The sequence below is a fragment of the Ceratotherium simum genome, chromosome 31 (genome assembly GCF_057802395.1).
Source record: "Ceratotherium simum simum isolate JZ-2026a chromosome 31, ASM5780239v1, whole genome shotgun sequence".
In the NCBI taxonomy this organism is placed as follows: domain Eukaryota; kingdom Metazoa; phylum Chordata; class Mammalia; order Perissodactyla; family Rhinocerotidae; genus Ceratotherium; species Ceratotherium simum.
Window position 1 is genome coordinate 3,461,376 of NC_141930.1, and position 10,649 is coordinate 3,472,024.

Sequence of the window (10,649 nt, forward strand, 5' to 3'; positions counted from 1 at the left end):
TCCGAGATCCATTTAAATATAGCAAAGGCTTTCATTCATGTATTTCCTTTATGCCTTAACCTATTTTTGTGTCTTGATCTAATAAAATGAAATTTGAAATTGTGCATCTTGAATACAAGACTGATAAAATAATTCTTTAAAAAAGACAATAAATAAATATTGACTAAGAAAAAGAAGAAAACCCAAGACATAAATGAAAAATAGTGTATCTGTACATACTTAGGTTGTAGAGAGAGTGCTTATCATTTTTAGAAAGTTGAAGTACTTTCTGTTTAGTCTGTATAAATAAAAAGTATCTTACTTTTATAAGCGAGCCAAGTCTTGTTTTTCTTTTTCCAATCACTTATTATGAATATTTTCTCCTCTTAAGCCATGGAGTTGAGTGGGATTTTTTTTCCTTTGATTTTTTTCAAACAGGAACATTTTTTTCTCACGTAAGAGTATAATCGTCATGTACGTCACATGAAATAAAATAACTTCATGTGTTCATCTGTTTAGGAGATTTCCCGTTTTATAAGGCAAAAAATAGTATTCAAAAGAAAACACACAGCTATACGAATGTGATGTGTCTGTGGAATCACAGAATCTGCAGAAATGGCTCTTGGTCCTCTTGTGAGTTTTTAAATATGAGATTTTTAAGAAAGCAGTCTTAAATAATTTTATTACAAAAATAATATACGTTTATGGTAAACATCAAACAATACAGAGGTAAATCAAGTAAAAGTTAAGTCTCTCATCTCTCGACCCTTCTAATCACAGTCCCTTCAAGGCAACGAATGTGACCCAAGTGAGTGCTTCTCTTTCCGCTCACTCTTCACTGAATACATAAGCATGTCTAAGCAAAAAAGGTCTTATCTACGAAATCAGGATCATATTATGCTATTACCCTGAAATTCACTTTTTACACTTAAAATACCACAAACACAGCTGCCTAGTATCATTATTTCATCCAGCTCTTACAAACTCTGATTCACTTAACATCCTTGTACACATATTTCAAGTTACTCTTGCTAATTTATCAGTAGCATGGAGGTTTAAAAATGAGGTTTGGGGGTCAAACTCGATGTCTATTCGTAATTCAAACAAGTACTATAAACTAATCATTGTAGCACTTTATGTTTCCATAAGAAATATTATCAACGCTGAATTTTGCCCCCGTCCCTATGGTTTCTTACTGTTTTGATTTTCATTTTCCTACCCAAGGGTCATATAGAGCATCTTTTCATGCACTGTTGACCAGTGGTGAGCAAAGAGTCTAAGAAGGTGACCTCTTTATGCTCCAGATGAGAAAGGGCCTGGTGGGCTTTTCCCCCTCCTCAAATGTGTAGGTTAACAAGTTCTGCTCCAAGTTGCAGTTCTTCCCCAGAGGTGCTGGAGATTATGGCCAACTTGTTCTCCATGCACTTAAAAATAAATTAGCAAGTCCAGTCTATTTTGAAGGTGAAGGGGAGAATATTTTAAAATATTAAAAGTGGATCCACTCTTTATAAGTTCATTTAGAATAAAACACAACCAAAATCTACCGAGTGCTTTACCAAGTCTTCCAGACGCTAATCTTAACGTAAAAGCCCTGTGCACAGATGGGTGCAGAACACCACAGCATGAAGACCATGTTTGTCTTCCCCGGGCTGCAACGTGAGAAATTCCTTTTACTATAGTAACATTACGGAGGCTGCGTCCAGCCAAGCAGTGTTTGCTTTCTTAAGTCATAGAGGTTTATCAGGTCAGGCAAAGTTTCAGAATCATTTAATCTCACCTTTCACCATCCATTTATGTGGCGCTGAAGCTATCTACTTGTAGATTTATGTGCCTGAATTTTTCCATGTTGCTCTGAAATGAGGCACCTGTAAGTTTACTCTCCAGATAATCCTGCGCTTCTGGAATATAGAAGTTATTCTTTCTCACAACCGATGTAATATAGTCTCTCAAGCAGTTGGAGATCCCCATCCCTTACAGACTGATGATGATCTAACTAATCATCCTGCTTCATACAGCTCAGCGGCCCCTCCAGAGTTCTCGTCTTAAGCCCCTGCCCTCTCTGTCCACCCACCTTCCCATCTCATCTTGGATCGCTTAGCTGTTAGAGCTTTTCTCCTCTGTCTCTTGGCCATAGAGGGAGGGCAGAGGGCTGCCTTCAGAGCCAGGAAGCAGCTGTTGCTGCCAGTACCATGGCCAGAAGTCCAGCTCCCACCCCCACCCCAGCCTTCTCCAGCCGCTGTCTCTCCACATGCCCCTCAGCTGGCACTGCAGAGTAGCTAATGCTTGAGCTAATTCGATACTCTCAGCTCTGTCACAGTTTATGATCTATTAAAAATTGATACTTATTTAGTCTCCAGTTAGGAGGTTTCAGGTTTCTGGTACTAAGATTAAACCTAGTCTTAGGTAAAAAGACGGTATCTCTTTTCTGAAAACGGTGTACTAAGATTCTGGCACATTTTCCAGAGATGAGCTGCTTCTTGCCTTAGCGTGTATTATAGCCGTCTTACTGGATTGAAAATTCTGTTATTGTGGTTCCAGGTGGATCTTGTTCTGGTGGGCTCAAATTCCTTGTTCATAGCATCACAAATTGCCAAGGAAATAAATTAACAAAGTTAATTCACTTGTTTATCCATCCCAAAATTTAATGAATATTTATTGAGTATCTGCTAAGGATAGTGAAAGTTTCCTAGGATCTTATCATCTAGTGGAGAGATTAGTATACACATAAATATAACCAAGGTTTGAATATGAGAAGGGTTGTCAGAAAGATACAGAACAAATTCTATGACAATGGAGGATCTCTTCCATCTTGGGAGAGTATGAATTTCATGAAAGATTCCATTAAGGAAATACTTATCATCTGAGATGCAGTTTGAATAAGAAGTTAGATTTTCACAAGTGGATATGAGTGTTTGGGATGGGAAGTTGGGCATTTCACAGGAAAGAGCAGTGCACGGCAAAGCCTGGAGGGGGAGAGAGAGACATAGAATAAATTTGGGGATAACATATAGTCCTGTTTTACTGAAACATAAACAATATAAAGGGAACTAGAAAGATATAAGACTGGAAAAGTAGATTTGAGGCCCTTGAATGCCAAGCAGTGGTATTTGCCTTTTATGCAAAGCAGGGGGAAGCTGTTGAAAGTTACAGGACCAGGAGGGAGCTGATTGGAACTGGGCTTCAGGGCTATTATTCTCCATGTAGGACTTGAGCTGAATTGGAGGGGACAGAAGCTCAGGCAGTGGGGCCAGTCAGGATGCGATTTTATATCAGCAGGTGAGAGGCAATGGCAAGGAAAAGGAACAGGAAGGAAGGAATATCAGAGACATTGTAGAGATAAAATTGAACAGCATTCACATATGGGAGCCTAAGGAAAGGGAGGGAGAAAGAGAACTCCCAAGTCTCTGGGCTTAGATCCTGTCTTTTGATGGTGGTGGCAGCATTAACCGACATACTGGAGGCAGGAGGAGAACAATCGCGAGTTCATTTGGAGGCAGGAATCGCTCAGAGTGCCGGCAAGTCACTCATTTAGTGCTGACCCTTTGGCAGAAAGACTGAGTAGATAAGTTTTTAGTTAAAAGAGTAACATCTTCACAGATATGCCTTCAAGGTCTGTAAATCTGCCCTTCTTAAACGATTAGCAGACGGAACACTCGACAGCACTCATCACTGGCATGAACAGAAATATCCATTGTGCTGGGCTCCTGTGCGTGGCACTCCACCAGGGGCTGGAAAGATATGGGCAAAGGTTAGTTTTAAAATTAACTGTTAAGGGCCGGCCCCGTGGCTTAGTGGTTAAGTGCGTGCGCTCTGCTGCTGGCAGCCCGGGTTCGGATCCCGGGCGCACACTGACACACCGCTTCTCCGGCCACGCTGAGGCCGTGTCCCACATACAGCAACTAGAAGAATGTGCAGCTATGACATACAACTATCTACTGGGGATTTGGGGGGGAAAAATAAATAAAATAAAATCTTTAAAATTAACTGTTAAGAAACTGGAGTTTCTCTCATTAGTAGTAAAAGCAACAAGGGACTACCTGAAGCAAAGTGCTGAGAAGGAAAAACGTTCCCTTTACTATTTCCTTAAATTGTGAGTGGATGGACATGCCACAAAACACCAGCCATGATGACTAAGTAAATCTGTGTCAACTTAACAGGTCTTAAAAACTAAAACTAACACCAAAATCAGCCTGACTCACCTTCATGCTATTGTGCCACAGGGGAATTGAAGGTGAACAGTGCACATACTTGACTTTTTTGGTAATCATTTTGCCAAAACACACATTTTTAGTTCTTAACCACTTTGTCTCATGTGTGTATTATTGACATCAGCATTGATATTTTCTTAAAATAATATATGATATGTTATCTGCCTAGAAAATTCAGTGGAATCAACGGATGACCAATGAGAACTTAGAAAATTCAGTAAGATCGCCAGACGAAACAACAATGTGGAAAAATCCACTCCTTTCTGCTATATCAGCCACAGTCAATTGAAAAAATCCAAAGAATAATACTCTTTACAGTAGTAATAAAACTGTTGGTTCATCATATTATTTCAACCACCCCCACTTCCCTTGCTCCCCCGCACCACACACACACACACACACACATAGACAATGATACTTGCATTTTAGAAAGCAAAATCCCTAAATCTTTTTAAACTCCTTCCCTAAATGTGCCAATCCAATCATGCCCAGGGCTGAAATTCATCTCTTTTCCCCATTTAGCCATTTCTTTCTCAAAATCCCCTCCACCACCACCACCAATCTCCAGCACCACTTAATGAATCCTTGAGAAGCTGCTCTCTGCTCCTGCCTATGGTGGGCTAAATAATGGCCCCCAAAGTGGTCTATGTCCTAATCCTCAGAATCTATGAGTTCCTTATCTTACAAGGCAAAAGGGACTTTGTGGAAGTAAATAAATTAAGGATCCTGAGATGGGAAGATTATTCTGGATTAGCCAGGTGCGCCTGATATAGTCACAAGATGATAAGACGCTGGCTTTAAAGACGGAGAAGAGGCCATGAGCCAAGAAATGCAGGCAGCTTCTAGAAGCTAGAAAAGGCAAGGAATCATATTCTCCCCTAGAGCCTCCAGAAGGAAGGCAGCCCTGCAACACCTTGGTTTTAGCCACTAAGACTCATTTCAGACTTCTAATCGCCAGAAGTGTTAGGAGAATAAATGTGTGTTGCTTTAAGCCTCTAAATTCTTGGTAATTTGTTACAGCAGCAATAGGAAACCAGACTATATTATCTCTATGCATTATTTGCCGTAAACCCTGGACCATAAAGCTGTGGACTGCCTGCCCAGAGAGAGGTAAATCTCATGATCAGTGCAAATCAGGATGGCGTTAGCTGGAGAATCGGTGCTAAGGGCGCTGGTCCAGAGAAGAAAGCATGAAGCTCGATCCAAATGGCGCTTCCACAGCATTTCAGACATTGTGCTAAGTGCTTTATATACGTTACCTCTTTAGCTTTTTCTCCTTTATTATATTTTTAAATACCTGAGATACACAGTGCTCTCTTCTTGAGTATCCAGTGATCTTTGATTGTGAGCTCATTATTTGTGGGAGTCCTAAGTTCTAAACTGGGCAGGCTTTCTTTCAGAGAGGTGAGTGGCTGTCACCGACTATGAACCAGTTCAGTTCCCTTGAGAGTCTTGCTCAGCAAGACAGTCACAGGTTCAGTTTCCAGGGCCCCAGGCCTCAGGATTGTCATAGCACCCACTCTCAGGGTGATACCACAACTGCCTCTGAGGCCCAGCTCTTAGTCTTTGGGGGTTCATTTTGATTTAGGAGGAAGAGGGTGCATTTCCTGGAGGGATCAATTACCTCTTGCACCACCAAAATGTTCTCCAAGAGTGTGAACTCTCCAGGGCCTGGTGGTTCTGCAAAAGAGACATGGTGGTGGAAGAGGGTGGTGCTATGAAGTTGGGGGAAAGTAGAGGGATTTAAGTGTATTTAGGAGGAAGAAACTATCAAACTTGCTAGTGATTTGATATGTGGGTTTTACGAAAGGAAATACTCAAAAAAGTCTCCCAGACTTCTTCCTCAAGAAATAGGGAAGGTGGTGGAGCCATTTACAGAGGGAATACTGGCAGGAACAGCTGTGGGCGGTGGGAGACAAGAGCTACATTTTGGACGTGTTACCTTTGCTAGTTTCTGCTTTTATTCAAAAAAATAGCTTTAATGTTGAGTGCCCAGGCCAATTTTGATATTTAATTTTTACCTTGTAGATTGATGAGAAAATGTCAGTAGTATCTTTGGAACAAACCTATGCCCAGTTTCTGGGAACACTGGTATTTTATATTATAAAGAAAATCTGGTTGGTTTGATTTTTCCACTTAAGATATGAAGAGTTAGTGAATATTGCAAGCAAGCTAGGGGTAAAGGAGATAAAAGATTGCAAAATCTCTTATTTTTATCTTTCTGGAAGGATTTATGAAAAAAGGGCTATGGAATTTGTCCCCAAAGACTGGTTGATGAGGATTTAATGGAGCTTAAACTGTTCTTTCTGTATCTTTATCTCTTGGTTTTTAATTGCTTCTTTGAAACCAAGTGCCACAACCGGGAGACATAATCTGTACAGAATGTCAGCACATGTGCTCCATGTTCCTCCAAGTAATTTAGTCTCCTCATTGGTATTTCATGTATAATACCAGTGAATGGGTTTTGAGCCAGCCGTGTTTACCTTAAGACTCGGTTTTCAGAGAATCTGGATGTTCCAGGGTGTCTAGTGGGGGCCAGTGCTCAGAGATGATATATGTGCCCACATTATCATAGGCATCGGTGGTGTAAGCTTTGTTATAACCCCCACTGAGCTGTCAACAAGATGTAAAGTACCATGGCAAGCAGCTTCCAGTGGGTTCTTGCACAGACGAAGAGAAACAGAAAATAACCCTTGATGAAACTGGTCTTCTGTTTCTCCAGCTTCCCTTTCTGCCACTGTGGAGTAGGGGTGGAGGGGAAAGGCAGGGTTGTTCTACTGGTTTTGCCTGGGATCACTCATGCAGCTGCATTTAGCTAGAGGGTCGGCAGGGGGCAAGGTTGAGTTGCGGCAGCTGGACGAATCCAACCTTGCTCTCCAAGTGGTATTTCCTCTTGAAGGAGGCCAGACCAGGTAACGCTTTCTCACGTAGCTCATCTGTGTTCTGAACAAGTACTCATCAAGCCTGTGCTTGTGTTGTTTGCTGTTGTTTCATTGGCCAAAAGAGTCATGTGGCCAAGCCCAGAGTCAATATGTGAGGGGGCTACATAAGCGCATGGATCCCAAGAGGCAGGATTCATTGGGGACCATTAGGGTGACAAAATCCAAAGGCCTGATTTCATTTCCTAGAATGCACCAAATTCTTTTTGACCTTAGGGCCTTGGCATAGTCTCTTCCTTTATTCACTCAACAGAGATTTAGACACCCCCAGATACTGCACAAAATGCTCAGGGCTCTCCTGAAACTTTCCTTCATGAAAGGGGGGAAGCAAAAAACAAGCAAATGCAAAAGTAAACAAGATAATTTTAGATGGTGACAGGAGCTCTGAGGAAGTAAATCAGGGTAGTGGGTAAAAGTGGAGAAGTTTCGTGAGGTCAGGAAGACCTTCTGAGGGGATGGCACTGGCTCGGAAATCTGAATGGTGGGAAGGAGCCAACCACGTGGCTTATAGGCAAGGAGTGTTCCAGACAGAATCGGCTCATGCACCTCCACCGTGGCCATCAGGGGCCTGCCTCCTCTGGTTTCCTCTTTGCACACCTGGTGCCTTCTCATCTCAGTTAAAGATCACCTCTAACCTAAAGGAGCTCATTCCTGCCCTTTCCACTCCTCACCTAGTTTACTCTTTTGCAGAATTCGCCACAATTTTTAGTGATTTCCTTGCTGTTTACTTGTTTACTTTAAGTCCCCAATAAACCACAATATCCATGAAGTTAGGGCGGTGTCTGTATGTTTCTTGAATATTTTCATAGAACTACGATTATTCAACATTCAAAAATAATTGCTAAATGAATAAATAAATGAATTCACATAGTCACTCCCACAGACTGAAAATGTAACCACAAAGCCTGGGGTGGGACGGTTTCCAATTCCGGATGGGCCCAGACTGCTGTTGCCCTGCTCTCTGCGGGTTGTGGTTGGGAGCAGTCCACTGTGCAGATTCTTTTTGGAGGCTCCATTTCAGAGACTTTTGGGAACTTCCCTGACTCTGAGCTCAGGTCAGCACTGCCCTGTCTCGCTCAACAGGTTTCAATAAATTTAAATCCCAGAGAGAAAGCTTTGGGGTCTTGGTCCTTTTTACTTAAAGGACTCTCCCAGGATTCTTATACAAAATTCCTACCTCTTTCTCCTGCTACCTTCAAATCCTTCATGAAAAGAAAAAGATTAATTCTATTTCATTAGACACCACTTCCCATGAACAGTGATAACAGTTGTCGATCATAGTATGCTTACTACATATTAGACACTTGAAACATGTTATCATTAACCCTCACTACGATTCTTCAAGGTAGGAATTCTTTTCCCCATTTTTCAGATGAGGAAACAGAGGCTTACATAGGTCAAGCAACTTCCACAATGTCATGCAAGAAGTAAAATGGTAGATCAGGTCTTCAAACCCACTTGAGTCTAGATCTGATGGTTTTCCTACCACCCACACTGCCATTGTGTTGACCCACTTGATGTAGGAGATGCAAATACAGGTCCACTAGGCCTTGTTTCCAGCTCTGAAATCCAAAACTTTCTGAAAACCAAAAGTCTTCCTGCAAAAACCTGATCTAACTTGAGCTGAACCCATTTGTGAGCAAAACCTCATCTGAACAGATGCAAAGCTAATTATAGTCCTAGTTTATTCCACTTAGTATGACTCTTCATACATTTTGCTGCAAAAACAGTAATGTGTTAAATTACAGGGTGCTCTCCCAGGCCCCACTAAGGGCATTACTTATCTAATATTTGCCTTGCAGTGCTCTTATACAATCCGAAAAATTCTGAATTCTGAAGCACATGAGGCTGCCGGAGTTTCAGTTGAGAAATTGGGAATCTGTGATGAGTTATATTTGTAAATGATGTTATAGTTCACAAAGCTTTTTAAGAGCTGAAGGAATTTTCTTTTCTTTTTTCTAGTGCACAAAAGAGAATAGGAGATTTTTTTCATGTGCCTTATTTTCTTACTTTTCTATAAAACAGCTTCATTGCTTGATTTCAGAGTATTAACCCTACTGATCCCACAGGATGTTTCGGGTTATTTGTTCGTGCAGAAAGACATTTAGTTTTAAAATCAAATAAAATGGAAAGGGGAAAAGCACTTTTAAGAAACATTGGTATTTATTTCAGTTAAATTAACTTTTAAATATTAATTTCCTAAAAGAATGGCTTAGAAGAACTTTAATACTAAAGTGAATGTACTAAATGGGTCCAACTATTAAAATGTATTCAAAAAATGGTGATACAATATTGGAAAATATAAGAAAATAATTATAATAAGAGTATGTTGCTCTCACCACTGCGGCCTGGGTTCGTTTCCTGGTCAGGGAACCCCACTACCGCCTGTCGGCTGTCGTACTGTGGCGGCTGCGTGTTGCTGTGTTGCTGAAAGCTATGCCACCGCTATTTCACATACAAGCAGGGTCACCCATGGTGGACAGGTTTCAGTGGAGCTTCCAGATTAGGAAGAAGGACCTGGCCACCCACTTCCCAAAAAATTGGCCATGAAACATGAATAGCAGCGGAGCATTGTCTGATACAGCGCCAGAAGGTGAGAGGCTGTTGCAGAAAGACCAGGCAGGGTTTCTCTCTGCTGTAACAGGGTCGCTAGAGTTGGAATCCACTCCACGGCACTAATAGCAACAAAACTTGCATTTCTATATCAATTAGCAGTTTATAAAGTATTTTCATCTACCTGAACTCGTATATATCATTATAAGAAAATTACCATTTTCTGAGTGCTCTCTTTTCATCAGACACTTTATATACACCACTGCTTATCTTCTGATAATAATATCAATGAAATTGATATTATTATTTCTATTTTACAGAAAAGAAATTGAGGCTTAATGAGCTAAAATATCTGCTTCCAATTGTAGGAATAGAGGGTGAGGGTGAGTCATTGAGGGGCCAGGTCCTCTTCTGTGCATCACGACAGCTTCCTTGAGGCCCGCACACCCTAGGGGTGAACTTCAGGAGAGTTGTATGTAGAAGGCATATTCTTTCTGGTGTTCTATTCTTACTCACATTACATGATAAAATTAAATGTGTTTCTAATCTTAATGCTCCTCAATGAGGTGGAAAGATCCCTTGAGCTGGAGGCCAAGACATGGGATCAAATATCAATACTGCCTACAGTGTGACTTCAGGCAAGGGACAAAATATTTCGACCTCAGTCTCTTCATTTATGAAGTGAAGATCATTATATTCAGCCCACATGTTGTCATGAGAATTACAACAAATAATAGAAGGATTAAGTGCTACTGAAGGGCCCCAAGACAATCATGGTATGCAGAGGTTCTTGATCTATCAATGGGGGAAAAACTTGATCTGCATCACTGATAAAAATGGCTTGATTCAAACAATCAGTTTAGCTTCAAGTCTTAATAAAATAAAATAATAAAAATGTATACATATATATTTTAAAGTAAAAGAATTTAAACAATCTTTAAAAAGAAATAGTTGCCTAAGGTGTATTTGG